Below are 24,928 nucleotides of genomic sequence, written 5' to 3' on the forward strand. Positions count from 1 at the left end.
CCCTACACTGGAAAGCAGCAGACACCAAGGCATACGTAATCACTAACGACAACAGAACATGACAAGTGTGAAGTAATTCAGTAACGTTCCTCGCATTTACCACAGTGCATACTCGCTGCTCAGTAATTTATTACCTCATTAGACATTCTTCAAAGAGAGTGTACAATTATGTGTTTTGTTTGAACATGGCACCACAGTACAATGACAATCATTAACCTTGTGCCAACACAACATAAAATAAACTTCTGCCCAGTAAATGCATTGCTTACAGTGCCACCACGGCACCTGTTTAGAAATTAAGCTCAAAATATTAGTGACATTAAATTTGAGCAGACGGTAATTCCCCTACCCCCTTCCTAAAAAAATGAAAAAGGGTGCTCTTCCGACGGTACGTTTGTACGCTGTAATATTTGCGAGTCCAACTACGTGTGAAATTCAGATATAGATAATTAACGCCAAAGCATTCGGTTGAATGCGAGGCGCCAGGGCGCGGGCAAACAGTAATCGTCTTCAGGTATCCACTGGTGCCACGCCCTGAGGGCCACTGCTGGCGAATACCATTCATGGCCACGTTCACATCCAACAAGCTTGTCACAAACATCACACAGGTGATGATGCAGCAGCAGTTCATTGATGTTGGCCAGTGCTGAATTTTTTGGCGTGGTAAACGGAATCATCCACCGAAACGCGCGTCGACTGTTACTCGCCAGATTCTTGCAGTCCCACGAGGGAGAGCAGCTTTTCCGTCGGCTTCAAGTCTCCTCTTTCGTGCAGGGCCACTGGCATTGTAACGCACATTCTGCATGATCGTTTTACTACGCACCGATGCCGCACGGGACAGCGAGCTGTTGTATGTACACTCCAATGCAGCGTTCCGGCCACACACATACACACACACACACATACTAAAGACACGCAACGCGCAGGACGCACGCAGCGAACACGGAAGAACAAAAACCCATTCCATAGCGCCTGTTCATTCAACACCACACTGCGCTAACTGCGCACATGTTTCCGACTGCGGGCTCGGCTAGCGCTTCGACTTCGCCATGGCTAGCCATGGCCAAGCTGCGCTGCCGCTGGTGGTAATACCGTTCATGCAACGAAAAGAAAAAACAATATATCAAACGATTCAGGTTGTCAGCTAAAAAAGCTACCGTAAAATTAAATACATCTTATATGTTTTTGCCGTTGTGCGCCTTTGCGACATCAGCGACGTGAGCTTGAGCGCGAATACGCGAATGGCGCTATGAATTTCCCGTGTTGCTCCGTAAATTGCAACTTTTAGACATGCTTGCAGAGGTAGTCGGTGCGAACAGTTAGAAGTACAGTCGACTGGAATTGCTCAAGGAAAGTCAGCGCAACTGCATTTTTATTGTTTCTGTGCATTGCGAGTGACTTTGGCGGCAGCCACTTGGCAACGTCTCCGGTTTGGCGATCTTGTGAGAAGGTGAGCCTTTTCTTCTCAAATTTTGAAAGCGGTTTTTTGTTTGTATTGTAACCCTGCGTCTCGTCGCATGTTATGTTCACGATAACATCAGCACAACGTGCATGCGCTTTCTGTCTCTATTTAGAGTAATATTGGTCGATCAGCGTAAACTTTTGGATTCAATTAAGCACGAACTGTCCATGTTGGTACTGCGTGTCGAATGTGTTTTGAGATGATTCTGAGCGGGAGATGGTGTTCTGATAATTTGTGTACTACCAGATATAGTCTAGACATTTGAAACCATTTATCACACTGAAACAAAGTTGGAAAACTGTTTTGTGTTCTTGCATCTGCTGTCCTTAAACTTGACTTTTCGGCAATCATTCGCATGGCTCCTTTGGATCTGGAAAATTGACTACTGTTGCCAGGGGTGCCTGGTAGCAGAGCTCCTGGGGACGCCCAGTGGGTCATTTGTTTGTCCAAGTGCCCAGTACCAAAGGTACCATTCCTGACATTTTTTCCCACTCCGTTAACCTCATATTCCTTACAAAGATTACAGTATGTAATCAGGTAGTAAAAAAATTGGTAACTTCTGCCTATTTCAAAACAGTTCAGAGAAATGCACATGCAGCATCAGTATTCTCTCGGTAGAATTTCTGAGACCTGGATTCATTTCTTCTAGGACTGTGGCAAGCAGTAGGTCAACTGTACATAAATTTATTTTCCTCTGGTGCAAAGTAAAGAGTGCAAACGTCATAAGACAAGTCTCTAGTCTGTTTCATTCTCACTGCATTTGGCCAAAGCATAATATGAAATGCTGTATGTTTTATGCCCTAGTTTCCTTTACATTGAGCAGTAGATATTGACAGTGAATAGCAAGGCAACTACACTCGCTGACGGTTTTGCCTTCGGCAGCAAAACAGGGAATACCTTACCCCATGTGTTATCTCGACAGAGTGAAAACTGCGATGGACAGCTGCGTCCACAGCTGCTATCACCTCCCATGTGCATGCGCTCGTAAGACACATAATAACTCTGGATTGCCATTAACATAGCCTTGCTCATTGCAGTTGCCGATAAACACCTCATAAGTGGTACTATTATGCACTCTTTTCTTTGGCACTATGTATGAGCTTCTGTTTTCGCGCTTTCTAGAAATAATGCATGCAGTTTTGAACTGCGAAAAGAGAATTTAGGTTTAACTAGATTGTCATGTCAGTATGTTACAGCCAAATTGTACATTGATGTCAGTGCTGGTGGTTTCTTTTCAATATTTTAGGAGAATGTTATAATTTTACCTATAGCAAATAATAGCCCTCACTAATTAGCTGATTTTGTCATGTCCAGTATTCTGATATGCTAAGCCACCAAAGCATGATTCAGAATGTCAGAACTAAAAGCACCGAGTCTTTCGTGTCAGTAAAAAATGTGCTTTATACCCCTGTCACATGGCATTCCTCGAAGGCCTTTCCAGCAAAGGCACCAATTTTCACCAAAGGAGCGAAAGCTTAAAGGAGCAGCGATGCAGCTACACGGTGCAGCCCAACGGTGAAAGTCGTTCAGGTTTAGCACCCGCTGCTTTACTCGAGGTGGCTGAAGTGAGTGTTCTAAAATTAAAGTGGTGTATTCTGTTCATTCGTTGAGCTTTGACAATTTTTTATTCTGATTGCTTCCTTAAAAGTACTGCAACAGCTACTCTCATCAGCAGGAGCAGGTTTTGTACCACCATGGGCGCTCGGTGTTGCCGCAACACTTTCACTGTCTTGAAATTTGAACATAAAACATAAACACCCGTACAAAAACCAAAGCCAGACACACCTTTCGTATTTGAAAAAAAATGTTTTCAAACATTATTAGCTTATCTATTTTTTTTATTGCTTTTACTTTTTGACTTTGGATGGTACTGCGATCACAGCTTCTCGAATGCCGCGTCTTTGGGCTCCGAAGGTCTCGGTTGAGCGCCTTCGCCTCCAAGGCCCTTAGCGACAAAGGCGCAACATTTGTACCGGGTAGCTGCACTCCTTACGCCTTTGGATATGATTCTCAAAGGCCTTTGCGGTGCCCGTGTGACAGGGGTATTAGTGTGGTATGGCTGCTTGAACACCTGTCCCTGGTATCTCACAAACTGAATAAGGAAGGGAAAAGCCTCAGGGTGCTTGCCGACGTTTCGACAAGAGGACTTGTCTTTGTCTGGCAAAGTGTTCATCATTGGTGGGGTTTAAATAAGGTTTTCACTTCGAGGCGAAAGGCCTGTTGTGTGGGACGAGGGTGCGATATGGGAAGGGCGTTACGATGGGGAGCATGAACCTTGACCAGGCATGATAGCTGCTAAAGAAGATTAACCAGTTGACCTGCAAAACTGTGAAAACAAAAAAGCCCAATTCAGTAGAAACGAATCTCGGGGTATGGAGTGTGGATAGTGGGCTTGAACGGATTAATGTCCAGCCACAACAGGTGGCTTGGTATGGCTGGCTGCCTTTTCCTGAAAAACTAGGATAAAGGAATTAAGGAGCATGGCAGAATAAAATACCAGGGGGGGTGGGGGCAAAATAATTTGAAGTAAAAAGAGAAAATGAGGGCAGGTTCGGAGAAAAGGCAAAAAGAAGGGGGAGGGGGAGGAGTATGGCAGCCAAGGTTCCGAGAAGTGATGTCAGGAGGTGCAGGGCGTAAGGTTAAAGTATAACGATAAATTAAAGGAAGCAGGAAAGGAGGGGGAAAATGTGGGTTGGGAAACCTCTGACCATGTGCAAGGCCTTTTCAAATAATTATGCCAATTCCGGAATGTACAGAGCTGGCCACATTTAGTGCAAACATGTGAGCGCATGGCCGCACTCTTTAGAGGTCCACTGTGTGCGGCGCAGCCACTCATTGCTGCAAAATGGCGCAAGAGGAGATGCACCTGGATGTGGTGCTTCGTGTCATGTTATACTTCGATGTGTGGCAATATCAGACACAGTGGCCCAAAGAGCACAGCCATGTGCTCGCGTGTTCGCACTAAGAGTGGACAACCCTGTACTTGATTCTAAGTTTCCTCTGTATATGTTGACCCCAGACGAAAACAAGTTGTCTTGTCGAAACAGCAAGCACCCTGAGATTTTTCCTTCCCTTGTTCACTTTTTGAGTGTCAAGAAACCATCTGCCTACTCTCTCTGTACCATGCACTCCACATCTTGTACGGTTATCTTTGTATGTACACACCAGTGATAAATCATGAAGGAAATCAAGGGATTTGTATTTGTATTGCTTAACACTTACGTTAAAGCTATATCATGAGGGTATAGTTGAAAATGTGCTACGGGGGCTTGGTTGTGTGTCGTGACTGGTTTCTCTTTATCAGGGCTACTTGACAGCCACCATGAAACGCAGGCTTTTGAAAATTCGTTCCTCATATAAAAGAGCGTTTCCACTGTTACAATGGAAATGTTATTTGCTAAAAACTTCAATCATTGCAGTTCAGGGATTGATATTTTACAAGTAACTAACCTGAAGTTCAAAACCTGCAGAAGGAACTATGTAACTTTTTTCCTGCCTTAAAAACCCAGTACTTATTTGCCAGTTTCAGCAAGCAGAGGTCTGTTTCATGGCACATACTTTCCACTACCTTGCATGAAAATTGTACAGTACAGGCCCACCATAAAACTAGGGGCATAGTATTCTGCTTGTATGCAACTACTTTGGCGTTAGACCATGCATAGCATGGTCTTAAAGTTATTCTTTTCATTTGCAACTGGTTCATAAAAGGCCTATTCTGGCAAAAGGCATTTAGCAAAATTATCTTCCTCTGAATGCTTCTAAGGATAACTTTAGTTCATTCAGGAAAATATATATTGACAATATCTCTTAAAGGCATGATTGTCCATATTAGCTCTTGTTACCTCACAGTATTTAGTTTTGTGCCTCCAGCATCACTGACTTGCATCATATGTTAAATAGAGTAGTAAAAAGCTCGCTGTTTAAACCACAACTCATGATGGGGCTGTGCACTTTTTGTTGTGTTACATGAAATATACTTATGTATGAAACAATTTCTTTCAGCTGCACCTCACATGATTCAAATTCCATCAGAAGAAAGGCTGCAACACAACATTGCTCACTACTGTTGCTTTCCCAGCACATAACATGCCATAACAGCACATAGCAGGTAAGATGTGAACAAAAACAGTGCATGTATATGTTCCACACATGCATTTTGTGTACTACCAACACTATGATATGATTAACTATGTCATGTAAGAGAGAGCACACAAATCATTTTTTGTATATATTGCAGCATGGTTATTTCAAGTTTTAAACTGGCCATTGAAACGACCCATTGTATCACCGCTGGTTACCCGGTGGCACTGGGGATCGAACTCCACACCTACCGCTTGCGAGGACCACTAGGCCACTCCTGCGGTCCCCCCACTGATGTTGCTTACACCAGGCGCTGTTAAAGCCCCGGTATGTATGTTAAATGCATTTTAGAAAACCATTCACTTCCAAAGTACCATTTCATCTTTATAGCAAAACCACAGTTTGCCTAGCTAGACAAACCTGCTGCATACAAGCCAGCAGAAGGGTTGCACATACATGCTTCGTTAGGAAAACATAAAAATCAAGCAGAGCCTGCCCTTCATGGTGCATTATACCCTGATTTTGAGCAATGATCAAGATAGGCAGATGGTCATTTCATTGCACACTTGCATGATACATTCGTAGAATCGAAAAGACAAGTACTATTGCAAAATCTTCAAACAGTGTTTATTCTCAGAGAAAACATATCATGAAAAAAGTGTTGGATTAGTTATGGTGCACCTTGTATGGGGAAAGGGGCTCCCACTTTGTGAAAGGCTTAATTTTGGAATAACGACAGCGTTTAAACTAGTTGGGTTACCATTTTTAGATAGTGGATGTGTTCAAAAAGACACTGGAAGTAAGCGCACTGTGTGGAAATCTCTTTCTGTATCCTTGTCTTTTCGAGCGCTTTCACGATCTAAACTTAATTTTGCAAGAGAGCAAGGAAAACAAATATTTAAATTCTGATAATTAAGGATAAAAGATCATGTTTCATTGTGTTGCTTAAAGTGTACATTGTATCACTATTGCTGTATTGCAGCACTTCTGTCGTGGCCTTGCATTGCAACCTCTTGACTTTAGTTTATATAATAGGCAGTCCTTTTTTTCATTCGATTGCAACACTTTAGGAGTTACTACAGAGTTGCGTGGTAGCGAACTCTCAGATTAACGGTTTGCATTATTACGCCCGCATAACTTGCTAAGTGTTTCACTGCAGTCTTGTTACTAGAACAGCCTCTTGAAAGTATTCAGCCTGGTGGTCATTGAAGGTTACTGTTCACATATCAAAATGCCAGATCAGCTGTATACTCTTTACAGCTACCAGAACTATGGTACATTTCATGACATGCTGGCTGAAGAGTGCCAGAGCACCAGACTGTGGATTTGGATGAAACAATTTTCAAATGTGTGCTCGGTATCACGCTGTTTTGTTCCAGTTGTGGAGAGGTTTTCTTTTCATATTTGTTCTGTCAAACATTTAAATTTTGGGCAATATGTTGTTGCCTTTATCTTGTGTTCTCTTTGTTGTTGAGGTTTAGTATTTTTGGCACAAGCACTCCACTCTATTACTTTTCAGTATAATTTAAAATTTGTAGGGCACGTCATGAAGAATAATACTTCTACTTGAATAATCTGCATGTGTTTATGTTCTCATTGTTGATATAAAAACTTAGTTGAGACAGCTTGTATTTTAGCTCTGGCTAGAATTTTTAGGAGAGCCTCAGTAACATAATCACATGACCAACACAAACTTGGTATTATTGTTTGTGCCATGAAAAACAGTTTTAAAATAGTTATTAACAGCTGTCAGTGTAGGACTGGCCTAAAATGTTTTGTGCTCTATGTAGCTCTTCTCTGAGGCAGGATTAATTCATCTGCACCTGCAGCCTGATACCGCCAAGATACCAATTCTTGGGTGAACTTATGATTTTTTTTCACTGAGCAAACTTGCATCATCTTGAAGCATGGAACTTGAGCTGATTCTTAACAGCTCTAGTGTAGCGAATTTCATTATCCTCATTGCTTAGTTTACATTCACCTCAGGACAATGGCCTTTTCCAGTTTAATTATCTGTGTCTTGCACCAGCTACATGCCACACTATCATAAATCACCTATTCTTATATAGTGAGCTTATAATCAGCTATCGCCTGCTATATTTTCCTTAGGGTGAAATTCATTTTGTTGCGATACAATGCACTAGCTGTTTCCTGGCGTGGTGTTCAGCTTATCTGGAATGAAATGATTGGGAAATGGGTCTCTGATTTCACCTTGAGTAGACGAAATTAACTTGTGCTAAGGCACTCTTTGGCCACAGATGCTCTTTTGCCATTAAAATCCATCAAATTCATTATGTTGCCCTAAGATACCATTGGTGATTCATTCTCTGCATTGTATGCCCTGGCCAGATCCATTTTCTTCTTTTAATTTCTGCCAGAATATTAACAACTTCCTTGTTCATCCCTGTTATGGTTTCACTCGGTCAGTTGTTCTATTAATAATTATAATCACTTCATTGAAAACATATTTTGGGCTAAATGGCATCAAGTTTGCCACTCTGTATAATGATATATATGATTGGTCTTGTATGTCTTCACTTGTGTGGTAATGTTTATTTTGTGCTCACTGTCTAAACAACCTTATTTGCCTATGATATCCTAAGCCCTTCTATACCTATTTTCCTTCCCCCTGGCTCTTTTTCTTTTCAGTCATTCCTCCTCTTTCCTTTACACCGGCCATTGGTCACAAGGCTGCTGTGGGAACGACAGTCAGCACTGGGCCCTTTTTTGTTAATGGAACCTGCACTGCTACTATTAGCACATAGTACGTTATCAGTATTTTCGTGATACTGCATTTATTGTTATTTATGAAGTAGTTGGCTAAGGCAATGGTAGCAGTGTTGGATATTGCAATATATTAAGCATATATCTCACTTGCAATATATCAGTGTGTTCACTATTACACTACCCTCTATTTCTTTCAGTTCAGTTATTTGGCTATATATATATATATTGTGCTGCTTTCCTAGTTCAGTCCACTCAAACTGAAACTTTGCTCTTTGTGTCACAGGTAGAATCTACAATGATTGCTGCTCTGTGTCTTGTAAGCAGGAGGCAGTGTTCAATGGAGCCATGAACTTTCCTTGGAATTGAAAAGCCTTTGCCGTATTATGCGCTGAACCACGAGTGTGAAGAGGAAAATGTCATGCCTTGGATTTCTGCAGAGGTGAGCCATTGCGGTGAATCCACCAGCGCGAAAGACAGGGATGAGAAAGGAGACAAGACAGGTGCTGACTCGCGACTATAGTTTATTGCCGTGAACAGGGAATATATAAAAAGCCAAGCAATACCATAAACCATGTAGTTACAGATAAGCATACAGGACAACATGAGTCAAAAATCGCCCTCAACATTTCCCTGATCGAGGTAGTCCAACTCATTGTGTGTAAACACGATAAACAAAACACACATTCTTCACGGAGTCATAAGATGTGTCTAGCCTCGATAATCTCCCATTTAATCTCTCTGAATTTACTGCCAAAATGCGTGTTGCCAAAAGGAAAGGATAGCAGACTTCACATCCCGTGCAGTGTACAGCAGAGTTGCCCCAACCACCTAGCCAAGCCCCTACCCTCTTGTGTTCCTGTAGTCTTACATTCATACACCTTCCAGTTGCACCTACGTAAACCAGACTACAAAATAATAATATTTGATACCACATTCATTTTACAAGGTACATGTACATTTCACTCTACACGTGTACTTTTCTCGAGCCACATTCACAGAATTATTCTTAAAATTTTACATGCTTTAGACAACGTATTAGGGGCCGAGAAAGCCACTTTTACATCATACCTTCTGGCCACATTTTTCAAATTTTGCGACAATTTATGTACATACGGTAACACAACTGGTCTTTTGGCATCTCGCTGGCTAGCCCCAGCCAGATTGTGCCGGTCGCCGCAAAACTGTCTCAGCTTCTTTAACAATTTATCATATGCTCTTGCAGTAACAAGGTTTGGAAATCCTGCGTTCGTTAACCTCAAAATCTGCTCTTGGAAACTAGCCGTCATGCTGTGGAAGCATAATTTCTTCAATTCTGAGTACGCGCTAGAAAGTGCAATGCTATCTTTCACTAGCTTGGAATGGTCGACATGTAGCCAGGTAGCAGCTTAACACTCGCCAGCACACATGAAGTGTGCTGAACATCAAGGTAAGGTCCAGAAACCACAGCTCTTTTTCTTGGGACATTTGCTCCAAGGTAAACCTGAGATAAAGGCCTTGCTCCTTAAACAACTTGAGAAGATGTACAGGTCTTGAACTATCACAACCTTTATAAAAGACCAGAAAATCATCGACATAGCAAAAGATTTTTCCCCCAGCCCATGCACATTCTAGACAATTATTCTATCCACCCTACTCAAGAAAATATTGCTTAGCATAAGGTCAACCTTTGAACCACTACATATTCGAGACTTTAGAACACATACCGCACTGCACTACTCTACAAACATGCTCTTCAAATAAATGCTATTCAATAACATGCTCTTCAGATAAATTTCAGAAAAGGATTCATGCAAAATTATCTCTGGTTATTTGCAAAAGCATCTGTCTACTTCGCATCTTGAAGATCCATTTCTTGTACTCAATTCGCAGTGTGGTTGAGTATCTTAAGAATGACAATCCAGCGGATTGTCTTGTGATTAGTGTCGATGTAGAACTATTTTATTCTATCCCGTATGAAGATCTTGTGAAAAGCTTATGAATGTGTATATCGGAGCACAACGATGAGCTCGTGTTTAGAAATGGGTGTGTAACATAAGTCTTTTTTGGCACTTGCCTCCTTTTATTTGAAGTGAAGAGCATGTTTGTGGAGTATGGCAGTGCGGCATATGTTCAAAAGTCTGCTAAATGTATCGATTCGAAGGTTGCCCCTGTGCTAAGCAATATTCTCTTAAGCAGGGTGGAAGGAATGATTGCCAAGAAATTGCATGGGCTGGGGGAAATCTTTCGCTACATCTATGATTTTCTGGTCTTTTACAAAGGTTGTGATAGTGTGGGACCTGTACATATTGTGAACATGTTTAAGGAGCAAGGCCTTTGTCTTAAGTTTACCTTGGAGAAAATGTCCCAACAAAAAGAGCTGCGGTTTCTGAACCTTACCTTGATGTTCTGCACACGCCATGTGTGCTAGCGATATTCACCCAGGAGTGTTAAGCAGCTACTTGACTGTTGGTCGAATGATTCTAAGCTAGTGAAAGATAGCATTGCGTCGTCAAGTCTAGGCTCGGTATTGGTGAAGCAATGCTTTTACAGCGTGACAACTGGTTTCCAAGAGAAGATTTTAAGGCTAATGAAAGCATGATTTCCCAACCATGCTATTGCAGAAGCGTGCGATAAATTGTTAAAGCTGAGCATATAAGATTGGGCAAGTTGGTCTGACATGCTAAAGATAAGAATGGCGCAGCATCAAGTAACGAGGACAACAGGAGAGCACACCCACGCACAAGTGCCATCCTTGGAGCGGATGCAGAATCTAAGAGCGTGTACTTGACATTCAGCGTTGGCAGCCAAGGATCGGGCTCGTTCAATCTTTAGCGTTCAAATCCCTGTTTCCTCGTTTCCTTGACTGTCAACGCTGAATGTCAAGCACGCGCTCTTGGATTTTGTATCTGCTCCAGGGTTGGCACTTGTGTGTGGGTGTGCTGTCCTGCTTTCCTCGTTACTTGATGCTGTGCCATTCTTCCCTTTAGCATGTTAAAAGCTGAAACCCCTTCGCAGGGACTGGCATGATCAGGCTGGGGCCAGCCAGTGAGATGCCAAAAGACTGACTGTGTTGTTGGAGATTGTTGCAAAATTTGAAAACTGTGGCCAGAAGGTATGACGTAAAAATGGTGTGTTCGGCCCCTAATAAGTTGTCTACAATCTGTAAAATTGTTAATAATTTTGTGAATTTCGTTAGGGAAAAGCACATGTGTCGAGTGAAACGTGGCAACATATATGTGCCTTGCAACCATTGCATGCATTGCATACCATTATCATGTGGTTGGGTTTATGTTGGTGAAACTGGAATGTGTATCAATGTAAGGCTACAGGAGCATGAGAGGTATTTGGATATTGGTAGGGGTTGTAACTTATCTGCATATTACAAGGGATGTGAAGGCTGCTAGCCATTCCTTTCGGCAACACGCATTTTGGTACTACGTTCACAGCAGATTAACCAGAAAATTATCGAGGCTAGACACATCTTATGACTCGGTGACGAATGTGTAAGTGTGCTGCCCATAGCATTAACAAGCAGCGGGTTGGACTGTCTATATGAGAGGAATGCTAAGGGCAATCTTTTACTTATGTTGTGATGTAGCTTATGTGTAATTGTGTAGTTTGTGGCGTGTGGCCTTTCTGTATATACTCTGTTCACTTCAATAAACTTCAGTTGCGAGTCAGTGCCTGTTTTGTTTCTTTTCTCGTCCCTGTCTCGTGCTGATAGATTCAAGTACTTGTAGAGTAGATTCACTGAATTGTGTACTTGCAGAGGCTTGTGAAAAAACGAGAGGAATTTTCTTTCCTTTATGCGGAATGGAAGGTTGAAATTTTTTTACTTAAATGTTTGCAGCATTAAATTCTATTCGGAAAGGTAAAACCCACTTTATTGTACATTTTGTGTGCAATGGTGCCGGTGGCTGCATGCAACTGAAAACATTCGTCCAGGTTATCTAGCTAGCGTCCTTCTTCCTTGTGCCACATTTTCTGAAATAATATTTTGTCAGATTTATTTCAATCAGAATTTCTAAGAACATATTGGTGATCACATAATTTGGTGATCACATATGACATAATTCAAAGCGTGATCATTGGTATTTTTTAGTCTGGGGCAGTACAATGAGAAGTACATAGTATATAGTAAAATTAAATTGACCAGTCTAACATAAATAAAACTACTTTTTCTTAAAGGAAAATTTTGCTACCGAAGTGCTGGAGTGACATGGCATTATGAAGACGTGGACAGTGTGCTGTATTCATGATAGCACGAGAACTTGCGTACACTGCTTCAGGTAACTGGTGAGTACCTTGGTGCTGTGCTTCTGCTAATGTAGCCAAATTATGTTTTTAATCTAAGAGCGTATCTGAAAACTTAAGCAAAAATTGAGTAGTATTTAGATATTCTTGCACCAGATACCACTGTGAGAATTAGTTATTAATGATGTGTCTCACATGTACCCTTGTCTACTGAATATAGTAAGCATGGCTTTCGAGCTGAGTCCCTCCGACGTATGAAAAAAAATGGCCACTGGGCTGCTCCACAACGCGTGGAGCAGCCCAGTGTAGCACATTCAGGCTTCATGGAGTGGAGAATGAAGGCAGTAAATAATTTAAGAGTAGAAAACACAGCACAAACCACAGGACCAGGAAACTGACAGGACACACCGACCCTGATGACACTCTTTGCATGAAGGGTGTTATAAAGTTGCCTGTCATGTAGAGCAAGATGGAGGTCGCACAGGACGGGTGTTAAATATGAGTTGATGCAGACACCTGTCATTACGTAGTACTCACTGTAGAACTCGAGCAAGAAGCAAAGGTAACAGCTGAGCATGGCCACTCTTGTGCTTTCCTCCGCAAGCAATCTAGAATTGCACTTAGAAATCTTTTATGCTTTCTCTTGACATATACATCATTGCTGCATGTGGCGAGGAAAAGTACATACCCTTGATGTCAAGTGACAGTGAACTCACAGGGCTGGTAACAGCTCACTGAGGTGTTGTGGTATATCTACAGGGCACCTCATGAGATCAAAGAGCCCTTGAAGGAATTCTCTCAAAGTTTGTTGCCACATGGACCTCTTCGTAATCAATGACTCTAAAAGGCAAGCCTTCCTTTAGTGTCACAAAAAAAGGCCTAGGACATGGGTCTTTTTGCTTCTCCATTAGTGCCAAAATGTTTGCTAGCGAGATCTTTCGCAGATATATAATTATTTCACAAAATGTCAAGAAGGAGACTGAAGCTGCACCAAGCAGTACCAGTAAAAAACTTATCACAGCTGTTCAAAAAGCAGAAAGACTCATGCCTTCATCCTTATTTTGCATCAGACACATGAGGACACTTCGTCTTTCTGGGTCATCATTTTAAAAAGGTTCACATGGCAACGGCCTTTGGTTAAATTTCTGCCAAGAGCCCTTTTTTTGAAACTTGAGCATCCGTTCCTTGTGAGGCACACTGCAGAGATATTGGAATGCCATAATAAAAAGCGTCATAATCTGCCGCAACGGGCATGCCCGGGGACTTTCACTTCGTCTTGTCTTGCCTATAACAAATTGGATGGACGATAAATTCGGCAAGCGTCTCCCACCTTTTTCAGATGTTACCAATGTTCCTTGCTCGCTAAGTTGTGCATTTAGTACTATGTACAGAAAGGCACCTGCATTGAATTGCATCTGGCCCCCATCCTGAGCTACTTTCTATTTGCACAAAATGATAAGCAACTGTAAAGACTTTCATGCGCACAGTGCCGCCCGGGAAAGCGCATTTTGTCTGCTTCTTTCTGGACCTGTGGTTTTTGCTGTTTACTGTTATGAGAAATGAATTTTGGGCAATAAATTATAACGGGTTGGTTCTCGGTGAATGGCTTTTGAAAGCTTCTACGAAAGCCGATTGTTCAATAGCGGATGGTTGAAATGTATTTGTGAAATTTATATTTGGTGTTGTGTGACCACTAAATGAGGATTTTTTTTATGCTTTTCAGATGGATCCGACAGCAATGTGCAGGTGTACAATGTGTGTAGTTTGCCATGAAAATAAAACGTATGTACTTGTACTCACCCAAACACTTACCACTCTTTCATTCTAAGCTGCATTCTTTGTACGTATGCACTACATAATATGCGTAAAGGAAAGCCTTGTACATGATACTTATTTCTTCGGCACCTGGACGGCTATATCTGCAGTGAACATTGCGGGCAGAAGCTATACGAAGACGCATGTTCATGTACTACAGAAAGTACATGATTACAATACAGATAATTTCCGCTCTAGATGAAATGACTTCCGAGTAAACGGAGGACGTATGCATACACATTGCGGAAACTTCAATAAGAACAAAACATAAGCATTCGTTGTGAAAAAATGATTTCGGTCTCGTGCATAGCATGGCGTAACTTTCCGTTACCAAGAATGTGACAGTCGTCATACGGAGTCTCTGTTTCTGACATTTAGTCCGTACCTCATGTTGCGGAAAACCCTCCGGCAACGCATTACCAGCGGGTTTCTCTGTACTGCGCAGCATTTTTTTTTACAGTGTAGTTGTTTAGAGGACACAATGAGTAGCCAAAAGTTCCAGTGAATCCGAAATTTCTACAGACTATAGGGCACCAAGTCCGCCTCCTGTACCAGCACTGGTCGCCAGCTTGTCTACAATAAATACTCGCTTTCTCTCCTTTTGTGTGCAGAGCATGGCTGCGAACGCGAGGAACAGGTCGAGACAGGTACAATGGTGCACCAGAGTAGCCTTCGGCAACTGCCCTTGCACTCGATCTCGAAAGTTGGTGGTAAACTGCGGGGCTTCAGGTTCACTCAGATTAAGGGGCGTCACTTTCTTTTCTTTTATAAAAAGAATAAAATGGAAGGCGACTGAGTCACTCTCCCTCTGCTGGCAGAAGAGGATATTAAAAGGCTGTCTGTGAAGCAGAATTATCGGTTTCAGCTTTCAAAATTTCGGACAAACTGACTTACAAGAAATTGCTTTCCAACAAACACCCTCGTTCGCAGACTGGTTTTTACTTGTTGATCTACCCACAACCGCTGTTAGCGTGAAGAGAGATAAGTCAGTCGCCTTCCATTCTATTCTTTCCAGAAACGGAGAGGGGTACTCACCTTAATCTGTGCAAACCTGAACTCGAGACGGTTCCAATAACTTTTGGAAAACGGGCGTAAAGGACATGTATCGAAAAGATACCATGATGCCTTCCCCTGGAGGGAACCTGTCTAAACTTACTCCTCGTGTTCGCACTGCGTTTTCACCCCTGCTTATACAGTGACTATTATGTTCCTCCGGCAACTTCCTTCTAACGCCGATTAAGGGGAACCTCCCCCTTTCTTAAAAAACAAGAAATAAAAAAGTCCTCCTCCTATCCTCTCTTCCTGTCCCTTCAATTCTTTCATCTCATTTCAATGAAAACTTCTTCGATGGAAGTCCGTCTTCAATGCGTTGGTCGCCGTCAGGCTCGGAGGACAGGGGGACCAGCCAACAATGAAATAACGAAACGCACCCGCGTTGTGCTTCCATATGAGAGCGGAACCAGCGAAGCACTCGCACGCATTCTCGGAAAACATAGAATCTACGTGGCTCACAAGCCTGTTTCGACATTAAGCCGCTTGTTACTATGACCGAAAGACCGCGTCCGCAGAGAAAAACAACCGGGGGTAGTTTACAAAATACCATGCTCCAAATGCCCGGCTTCATGAATCGAAGAAAAAAAAAAACCTCCACCAAAGAATAAGGCAACACAAAAGACATCCGGCTAATGAATTCTGAATCCAACCCCCTCGTCGAACACTGCGAGTGCGCCGACCAGCGGTTAGCCGTCGAAGAGGTGACCGTCTTGGCTCTGAAGCCAAACCTGTTCAAGAGGCGACATGTTGAGTCATGGCACATCCGGCTCACAAAGGCGGCGATGAATAGGACTCTAGGAACGCTCCCCTCCGCGTACGTTAGTGGACTGCGCCACGTGCTAACAAAAGGAGAGCGAAGGCGGCACCCCGCTGCTGGCACACTTTCATCACCCCTGAAAAAAGGACCGAATTGGTCCCGAAACGTTGGGCAAAGATAAAATATTGGTTCGCATCAGTTTTCTTTCAACTATCTTTCATTTCATTTCTCCATTCTGCCTGCTATCCTATATTTCCCCTGCCTCTGCTCAGATGCGTCAGTATCGATGAAAGATGTCGGGGCTAGCAAAAACTTTTTTCCTTTCTTTGTTTTATTTGAGTAAACCGCTTACTACTGGCTAGAAAACATGTTCCTGTAAGTCAGCTCTCTTGCAATTTTGAAAGTCTTCTGGCGCATGGGCCGGACGCTGTAGAAAAGAGGTCCATTAAAATAAAGATATTCTTCTTCTTATCATATACAGCCCTAATGGTACCAGTATTATCAATTAAGGGCAGCAAAAAATTTGCGACCCTTTGTAATAAAATTATAACGTTTGCTAATTTCGAACATAACACGTGTTCGCTTACTCGCGTAGGTATTTTGCTTTGAAATGCTGCATTCTTTAGCGCAGTTTCCAGGTTATGTCGGGACCAAATCCGTCTCTACAGTAGGCGCTGCTGTAAAGTGGTGCGGCCATAAAGTGTAAACGAAGAGCTAGTGTTATACACCAATTTTGCTCTCGCAGGTGTTCTTGGGTACGCGTTTATTTTTTTTAAATAAACCACTACTACTAAGAGGCGCCGTCTGGCAGCATTCCTCGGCAAACCACGTCCTCATCCTGCTAAACTTCTTTCCTACGGTCATTTGATTGTGTGCATCAGTAACCGTAGTCATACCGGCCGCCATCTTTAAGTGCTAAATCGCGGCGAAAGCCTGGCTATTTTCCCAATTCGCTTATCGCTAGCGTTTACTTTTTACGGCAATGCAGCAGAAGCTAGGCACGTAAGGGGAGACAGTCCTTTGTCCCCGGTGCTATGGGTGTGGCTTGTTCATTGATTGGGCTAGTGGTGCCCAGATGTGAATCGTAGTGATTGAGGGACCATTTCCTGCCTTGATACTTCTGCACCCAAAGACGGTGCCCGTGATGTCACGTGAAAATTTCAGATACCGCACAACGGCTGCCAGTTAACATCGAAGAGATGCTTTTGGCGTGCTGAGGAATGGACCATTCGCAGAAATATGCGAGCCAGCTCATACGCAAGGCTTGTTTTCCAACCAAAAGCTCTCGTTCCCATGTCAGAAGACATTGGTATTCTTTGCGGAAATGAAAAGAGCCAAGTTCCCCCTTCTGAGTAAACTCAGGAATGTCGCCAGTTTACTAAAGGATGGCCCCGAGAGAGCCATCGAAAGAGTAAAGGATTGCAGTCAACCTTCTGTAGCATGCTCTGTAGTAGAGGCTAGGCAGGAAATAGAAGGAAATGGGCCTTTTGTTCCTGTGCCTGCAGTAGTGAGCTAGCTCGTGCTACACGTTCTAAGAAATTTTCTGCTGAACAACAGCGTTGCTCCAACTCCCCCCCACACACAACACTTGTGACAAAAGACGGCCTCCCAGCTTTTCGTGTTTTTTCTGCTTCACGCCTACTACGACCATCCGAAGTTTTCATTCGCTTGAAGAATGTGAGTGTGCCGTCTGGTTCGTGACCTTTTGTTTGAAAAACAAGCCTTGCAGAGAAGATGACTTACAGATTTGCGCAAATGATCAATTCGCCGCGTTGTTCAAAAAGAATTGTGCGAAATCTACTCGACCGAAAGTGTGCAGTGAAGAGTGCAGGCAACTATGGTGTTTTACTGTGAAAGCTGCCCCTATTACACCAGTAACTTCATGTGTGTTGTGAACCACATCGGACTTGTTCAATCTCAAGAACTAAATTTTGAAGTCGTCTGTGGAATTGAAGGCTGCCCATCAGTGTACAAGTCGTACGAGGCATACACACACCTTTACAGAAAGCACGGTGACTTCATCAAGAAGAACTCGCCGCATTAATTCAGCAATGTAGCGCAGGAGTCCATCATTGAAGACGAGATCTATCATCCCATCGTTCCAACGAAGGCAGCTGCGCCCCTGAGAGTTCCGGAACTACGCACGATTGGACTGGCCGTGCTACAGATGACGCCGCGCCTGGTGAACTCTACGATCGAGAATTGGATGAAGCTAAAGACTACTTGATGATGTTTTATCTGAAAACTACTGAGCAGCGCCTTCTTCTGGGGTCTGCTGCACTCAACGTATTTCGCGACATGAAGGTATTTGTGAAACTTTTGTCATCAAGAATGTTTAACCGCTTGCGCATGGTTGCAAAACAACGTCAAGAAAGCATTATGGAAGAGTTAGAAGCCTTGGATGAGGATGTAATAGACGTCCTTTGGGCTGACCTTGAGGGCAGATTCCACTTTGAAATTCTGCAAAGAAAGGTTCAGATATGTTTAACCAGTAGAAGCTGGGCGTAGGCACTACCTCCAAGGACTTTGTGTTTGCTACGACGTGCCCTTGCAGGCAACGCTGGAAGCACTTCTGCAATCCAAGGAAATAGTTGAATCAGTTTTAGATAAATGGAAAGCCGGCCCTGTCGACAAACTTCGGGACTTCTCTGATAGAGAATTCATAAGAAATCATATTTTAATTATGATGAGTGAAGCGAATACAGTCCTTTTCCTATTGTACACAAACGAGCTCGAGGTATGCAACCCACTTGGGTCGCTGCTCGCTCTCATAAAATATTAGCCATCTATTTTTCTGTACTGAACGTCCAACCAAAGCATCGGAGCAAATTAAATTCACTTATTGCTGCTCTCTAAGTATGGCGACGTTCCGAAATTTGGAATTACAGAAGTTATTGCTCCTTCATCAGAGATATTCAGAGACTGTACCGCGAAGACTTTAAATTCCTCTTTGATGGCTCAGAAATAGAAGCGGGTGTTTTTGCTCTTGAATTTGCGGGGAACAATCTGTCCCTTCTCAAAATAGGAGAATTGCGCTCATGTTTTTCGAACGGGAGCGTTTGAAGATTCTGCATCGCGCGCAACAGCAACTTGAACAATGTGCACTCTGACGAAGATGTGACAGTCCGGATAGCTGCTATACATAACAGTCATTTGGCTGGATTGAAGCTTGATAAAACAATACAAACCTGTACGGCGTGGCAATGGAGTCTTACATCCTTAAAATCCAAGATATTGATGTGACACAGCAGCTGCTTCTAGACTGCATGCATGGTATCCTAGAGGGCGGGATAGCATTTGTTTTAAAGAATGTGCTGAAGGGCCTGCTTTCTTCGGGCGTGCTGAAAGTCGAGCATTTGGAAAGAATAATGACTTTTAAATTTCAGCACCACGAAAAGAAAAGTCGCCCCGTAGCTATAAGCGTGTCGTCGAAAGGCTGCGTGCTCAAAGGAACCGCAAGCCAAAAGCTTTGCTTATTGAGGCTCCTTCCGCAATCCTTCGGTGACATTGTAGCGGAAGGCAATGGAGACTTGGAGTTATATCTACAGTTACGTGAGGTAGTGAACATTATTTTCGTGGAGGAGATACCTGAATACTGCACTGAATGTTTGCATATTCAAATTGATGTTTTTCTAAAAAATTCACAGCTCGATACCAACCAATAGCTTTAATTCTTATGCTTCAATATCTCATTCACTAGCCTAGGTAAGTATTCCTGTTCCGCCCTCCGCGACGGTACTGGAGCATCAGATTTGAATCTAAGCATGCCTACTTCAAGAACATTGCCACTCGTTCTAAAAACTTCCGCAACATATCTCAAACCATGTGCGAGAGGCATCAAATGCGAGAGCGATACGACATGGCACAAAATGTTCTGAAGGAGAGCTTAGCTATCGGGCACGCTATGCTTGTCGATCCGACAGAATTACCTAGTTCTGTAGTAAATGAGCTTGGCCCAATAGCATCGGAAGTGAAGTTGCACTCTGTCGTGTACGCTACTATGGATGCATGTTGGCACATACGTGGGGATGTGATGCACATAGGCTGGCACTAATAAAATCCGGTGTTCGCCAAAATTGATTAGCTGCTTCTTTATCGAGACTCACATTTTGTTTCCGCGGGTAAGCTTCACAATAAAGGCTTTTTCCGACACCGACAAAGCTATCTTGTATCGCCTGCAGAGGAGTATTTTATCCTGCACCCAGGACAGGAACTCGACTATCGCGCTATGGACATGTATGAGTACAGTGGGGGCTTTCAAATCGTTCCACGTTACAAGCTGTTTGACTTTTAGGACATGCGCACATTCTTTGAAAGCGGTGTTATGGTGTTCTGTACTAGAACGAAGTATGCTTCTTTTTGTATTTCAGTTCTTTAGGGCAAGAACGTGGCTAGCACGCACTGCGAGAGCATAAAAATTGTTCTGAGCGAATTCTGTGCTGGACGGGACTTCATTACAGTCTAAAGACTGCCATTCAATTTCCTCAGGCTTTAACTTGTTATTAAGAGCCATGCACAAAAAGTCACATAGCTTATCTCCTTCATGTCCATTGCCTTCGCACGCATTAACCTAGGTTGGCTGTTCATCACCGCACGTCTGTGTGAACGACATAATTTGTGGACAGAAAACAACGGCGGGGTCAATTTAGAATGCAAATCTTGTTTTTTCGCCAATCCAGACATCTCCCTCAGATCAAGATGATAAATCTGTAATCTTTTACCACAACTCGCATGGAAAATTAAGGATGTAATTGCCGAGGATTGTGCGCTCGATTCTTTCTGGCATAATTTTGGCGGTACCACATGCTTCATTTCTGCAAAGACAAGCTTACCACTGGCATTACTCTTGAAACAATACAATACCGTGCTTTAATTGCTGTTTTCTTGACTACATTCCAACTCGGCAATTATGAATACGTCATTTTGTCTAGCGTATCGCGAACAATCAACCCTATCGCTATTTGCTACGCAACAAAGAAGCGGGCCAAGTGTTCCATGACTTGGGGAGACTGCAATCGTGGCTGGTAACCATTCATAGCTTAAAGATTGTCTGGCGTGCCAGATCCGCACGGGGCGCTGCCAGGAGCAGCCAATCGGCACATAACTCACTGAGCATTTGCAGATCGGGGTGCAAGTGTACCGCTCGTTTCTAGAAATGTTGTGGCCTGCGAGGCTAATCCGATATGCCAGCGTGCTTAGACTGCGATAGAATTTGTTATGAAAGTATGCAGCTCTTTCATGGTTACTTGTACGGAGATGTTATACGTGCTTTTATTGCGACGGTATGCAGCAGTTTCGTTGTCTCATGTCCATACAGATGCTATAAGCTCTTAGTTTCACATATGGTCAAGATGTATGTGTACATTTGTTCCTAACTTATCTTTTTGCCAGGCTTTGCTAATCTGTAACACATATGCATCGCCGTTTTTGAAAACGAATACACTGGGTTTGTGCTAAGTTTTCTTTTCCCACACATACCAACTGTTTCGCAGCAGTATTATTGCAATCCAATAAAAAGACTGATTTGTACGTCTGAGTGATATTCATGTCCCCACCACGAATTGTGGCAGAACAATTATTATAAAAGCTGCGAGTAGTTATATTTAGTGCACATCATTGTTTATTACACACATTTAGGCGCGTAACGGTGGCTCCAAAGCACATTCTAGTGAAAGCAGTACTTTTTTCGATCCTACACCGCTTCCAGTATAATACGGTCGAAGAAATATATTACTTCCCTGCTAACTGATCATCACATTCAGTTATTTAGAGGCAGCTAGCTCCAAGATACCATTTTTTTCGCAAGACCATGTCATTTAGATATTACATGTGACTAGATTTTAGTAGGGTTCCTCAAAGGGAAGAACATCCAATTCAGATGTGCTGAAAGAAAGGTAGGTTAACTAGGCGACGCCAATATGCTACCCTGCTCTTGGGAACGGGAACGGAGGAAGGGAAAGAAAGGAAATCACTTTTTCGCGAGTCTGTAGGCCATTACTAACAGGTTACACAAGGCACACACTGAAAGTTTACAACCTTGAACTCAATACTGCGTCCTACAAAAACACCACAAGTGCCTTCAAAGCTGTTATCTGCGATAAAGGTTACTCCAAGGACACAAAATCTTGGCTTCTGTAAGAAGACGAGAATCTAAGCAGCCGTGCGTCGCAGCCAGGAGGACACGCGCATACCGAGGGTAGTCACAAAGTAAGTGCAAAATTGTCTCAGCGCACCTGCAAAAGTGTCTGCCATTGGGATTAAATGGGAGTAAGCATTTTTAAACGCCACTCCCAGCCACAGGCGACACAACATCGTAGCATCGCAGCGGCGGAGGCCGGATGGTGTATTGAGTTGAAGTAAGGGGTCGAGACAATAATTCAGTAATTCAATATACCATTATGACCTTATGCGACAAGTTATGGGTGCGTACCAATTGGCAATAGATTTGCCTATCTGCGACCTTGAAGTAAGAATACCGTGCAGCCATAACAGCGGCGTGATTTCTGCAGAGATGTGCCGCCTTTCGGCATTATGGCCGCGATCAAGTGGCGGGGTGTTACTCTGCTTCGCATCGAAGCCACGGCAAGCCGTGGTTCGGAACTCTACACCACCTATAATAAGAGGTCTATACCTGTCATAAGATGCAATAAATATAATGATTGCGCATTAAAGGTCAGCAATATCTTAGGTAGCGAATGGGTCAGGTGAGAGCGGCCGGTAGCGTTTTGTTTGCTAGGTTGGCTTCACCTCATGGCTAGCACTGTTTTCAACGCTGACTTCTTTCCGTGCATGTAGTGTCGTGTGAAAAATTGGTAAGTAGGCCGAACTCTACCGCCAATGGCCGCACAGCCGATGTGAACAGATCTCTGGATGTGACGGAATTTCCTCCTTTCAAGTCTATGGGAGAATGAGAGGCCGTGGATTTGGTGAGGCTGGATGTAAACAACTGAAGCGACGACGCCCGCTGCAATTAAAGCCCATTATATGAGACGCAGCGGACTCCAATCTTCCTTGCCCTGCAGCGCGTCATTACAACCATCGGCGCGTTTAACCTACGACGTTCTCGGCGCGCGGGCGAGCGCCGGCAGTGGTCAGTTACGTCACGCTGGCGACGCCCGGCCAGCCGCGAATACGGACGGCCCTTCTCCAGTCCGACCACTCCGACGCGGCGCAGCGGCTGCGCCAGGAGAAGCGCCTGCGCAGATGATGCGCAGAACGTTCGACGCGCCATCTGTCGTAGATATGCGAAGCAGCGCTAGGGTGAGCAGCGCCGCCACAACGAGAGGCGGACCCGGTCACGGCCGGGCTCGAGTCACCGCGGCGGCGCGCTCCTCCCGAAACCGGCCGTTAACCCGGCGGAGGCTGACGCTTCGGAGCGAAATCGACACGCGCTCCAAGTTGCCGCTGGTGTGGTCGGGTTTGCGCCGAAGCCGCCGAACGCGACGGCGCTCAAGCGCCGTTGGAGTGTAGAGGTTGTCGCTGTGGCCAACGTGACGTCGCCGTACCGCGTGCGTGCGTTAAGCAGTAACCGCATGAGGCGAAAATTCGCGGCGACACGCCGCGCGATGGCATCGCGCGGTTGGCTGAGGGCCGCCGAAGCACTGTCGCTCATCGCGTCGCCCAGGTTCTGGGTTTGCAAAAAATTTCGCCCATCGCCCGGAAGTGCCGTGCGAGACTAGCCAATGACGGTAGGCCTTGCGGGTGAGTAACTTCCGATCCGTCTTGCGCGCGAAAGTCGATTTTTTTTTTCATTGGGCTTTCCGCGCGGAGCAACAGCCGACGCATCCCTCACCATGGCAGCTATGCAAGAATTTAATGAAATGCTCATTAATGAAGTTCAAAAGTAAAGGGTGTTGTGGGTATGTCCTACACGCACCATAAGTCGCTAGAGCGCAGGAATGTCGCCTGGCGCCTCATCGCGGCGTCCCTCAGGCGCACTTTTCTGCGTCACGTGACTGTGTAGTCGACTGAAAATAAAATTACCTAAATATATTTTTCAATGTTTTTATTGTTTTATCTTGTATGAAGCCTTAATAGCGTTGTTTTACGCGTTAATTAGCGCAAAATGACTGAACGCGGAAGCTGTCGCAATTGAGCAACACTGAAAACGCGCCGCTCCGACGTGCGGTTTGCGCCAGCGGCAGCGATGGGCGACGGCGTCGTCATCGCGCGACGTATTGCGAAGGAATATCTCCTCATGCGGTTACCGCTTTACGTCGGAGTATAAACGCGAGAAGTCGTCTGGCGTACTACCACCAGGGTCCAGCTTTACATCGCTGAGGGTGCTCACCGCTTAAGAACTTTTTTTCAAGGACGCGTTCATGCAACTGCCTTCATCCGACGTGCAAACAACGTTGGTCACTGCACAATCTTAAAGCTGTAAGTAAAGTAATATGCCTCATCGCATTTGAGAAATGAAGAAATACAAAAACCATGATCCGTGCAAGTTTCAAAACCTAAGGTTGCGGAAATCAATCTTGACCTCACATGCATGAATTTCTTCTGGCTGCCACTTTGAGCATTACACCGCAAAAAAAGATACCTCATTGTCATTGTTTTAAGTTTTGTTGTTAAAAGGGGAAATTACACCTAGAGTGGTCAGTTATGATCAGCAACTCTGGGAGGATATAAACAACAAAGTTTCTATAAAAAGCTTTTCCTTCTTATAAGACATCTTGCTCTAACTTCCACATAGAAAAAAGATGTATTTTTGATCATCTAGAACTGCCGCGCTTCAGAATTTACTTCTTAAAAAAAAGGAAACTGCGTTTTTCAGTAAAATGAACCGCCTAGCATGGAGG

General features: G+C 43.8%; 2 long non-coding RNA genes across 3 annotated transcripts; both read left to right on the plus strand.

The window, feature by feature from the left end:
* The first annotated feature begins 1,788 nt into the window (after positions 1-1,788).
* LOC144107347 (uncharacterized) lies at positions 1,789-5,804 on the plus strand. Its single transcript, XR_013309259.1, has 3 exons — positions 1,789-1,928; positions 5,465-5,570; positions 5,700-5,804. It is a non-coding gene; the product is annotated as an uncharacterized LOC144107347 (long non-coding RNA).
* A 2,473-nt stretch (positions 5,805-8,277) lies between these two features.
* LOC144107354 (uncharacterized) lies at positions 8,278-14,325 on the plus strand. Of its 2 annotated transcripts, none has more exons than XR_013309262.1 (3): positions 8,278-8,306; positions 8,553-8,708; positions 14,226-14,325. It is a non-coding gene; the product is annotated as an uncharacterized LOC144107354 (long non-coding RNA). The 2 variants fall into 2 exon arrangements; XR_013309261.1 differs by lacking the exon at positions 14,226-14,325 and adding an exon at positions 12,437-12,492.
* The last annotated feature ends 10,603 nt before the right edge of the window (positions 14,326-24,928 follow it).

Source organism: Amblyomma americanum, chromosome 1, assembly GCF_052857255.1.
Source record: "Amblyomma americanum isolate KBUSLIRL-KWMA chromosome 1, ASM5285725v1, whole genome shotgun sequence".
Taxonomy (NCBI): Eukaryota; Metazoa; Arthropoda; class Arachnida; order Ixodida; family Ixodidae; genus Amblyomma; species Amblyomma americanum.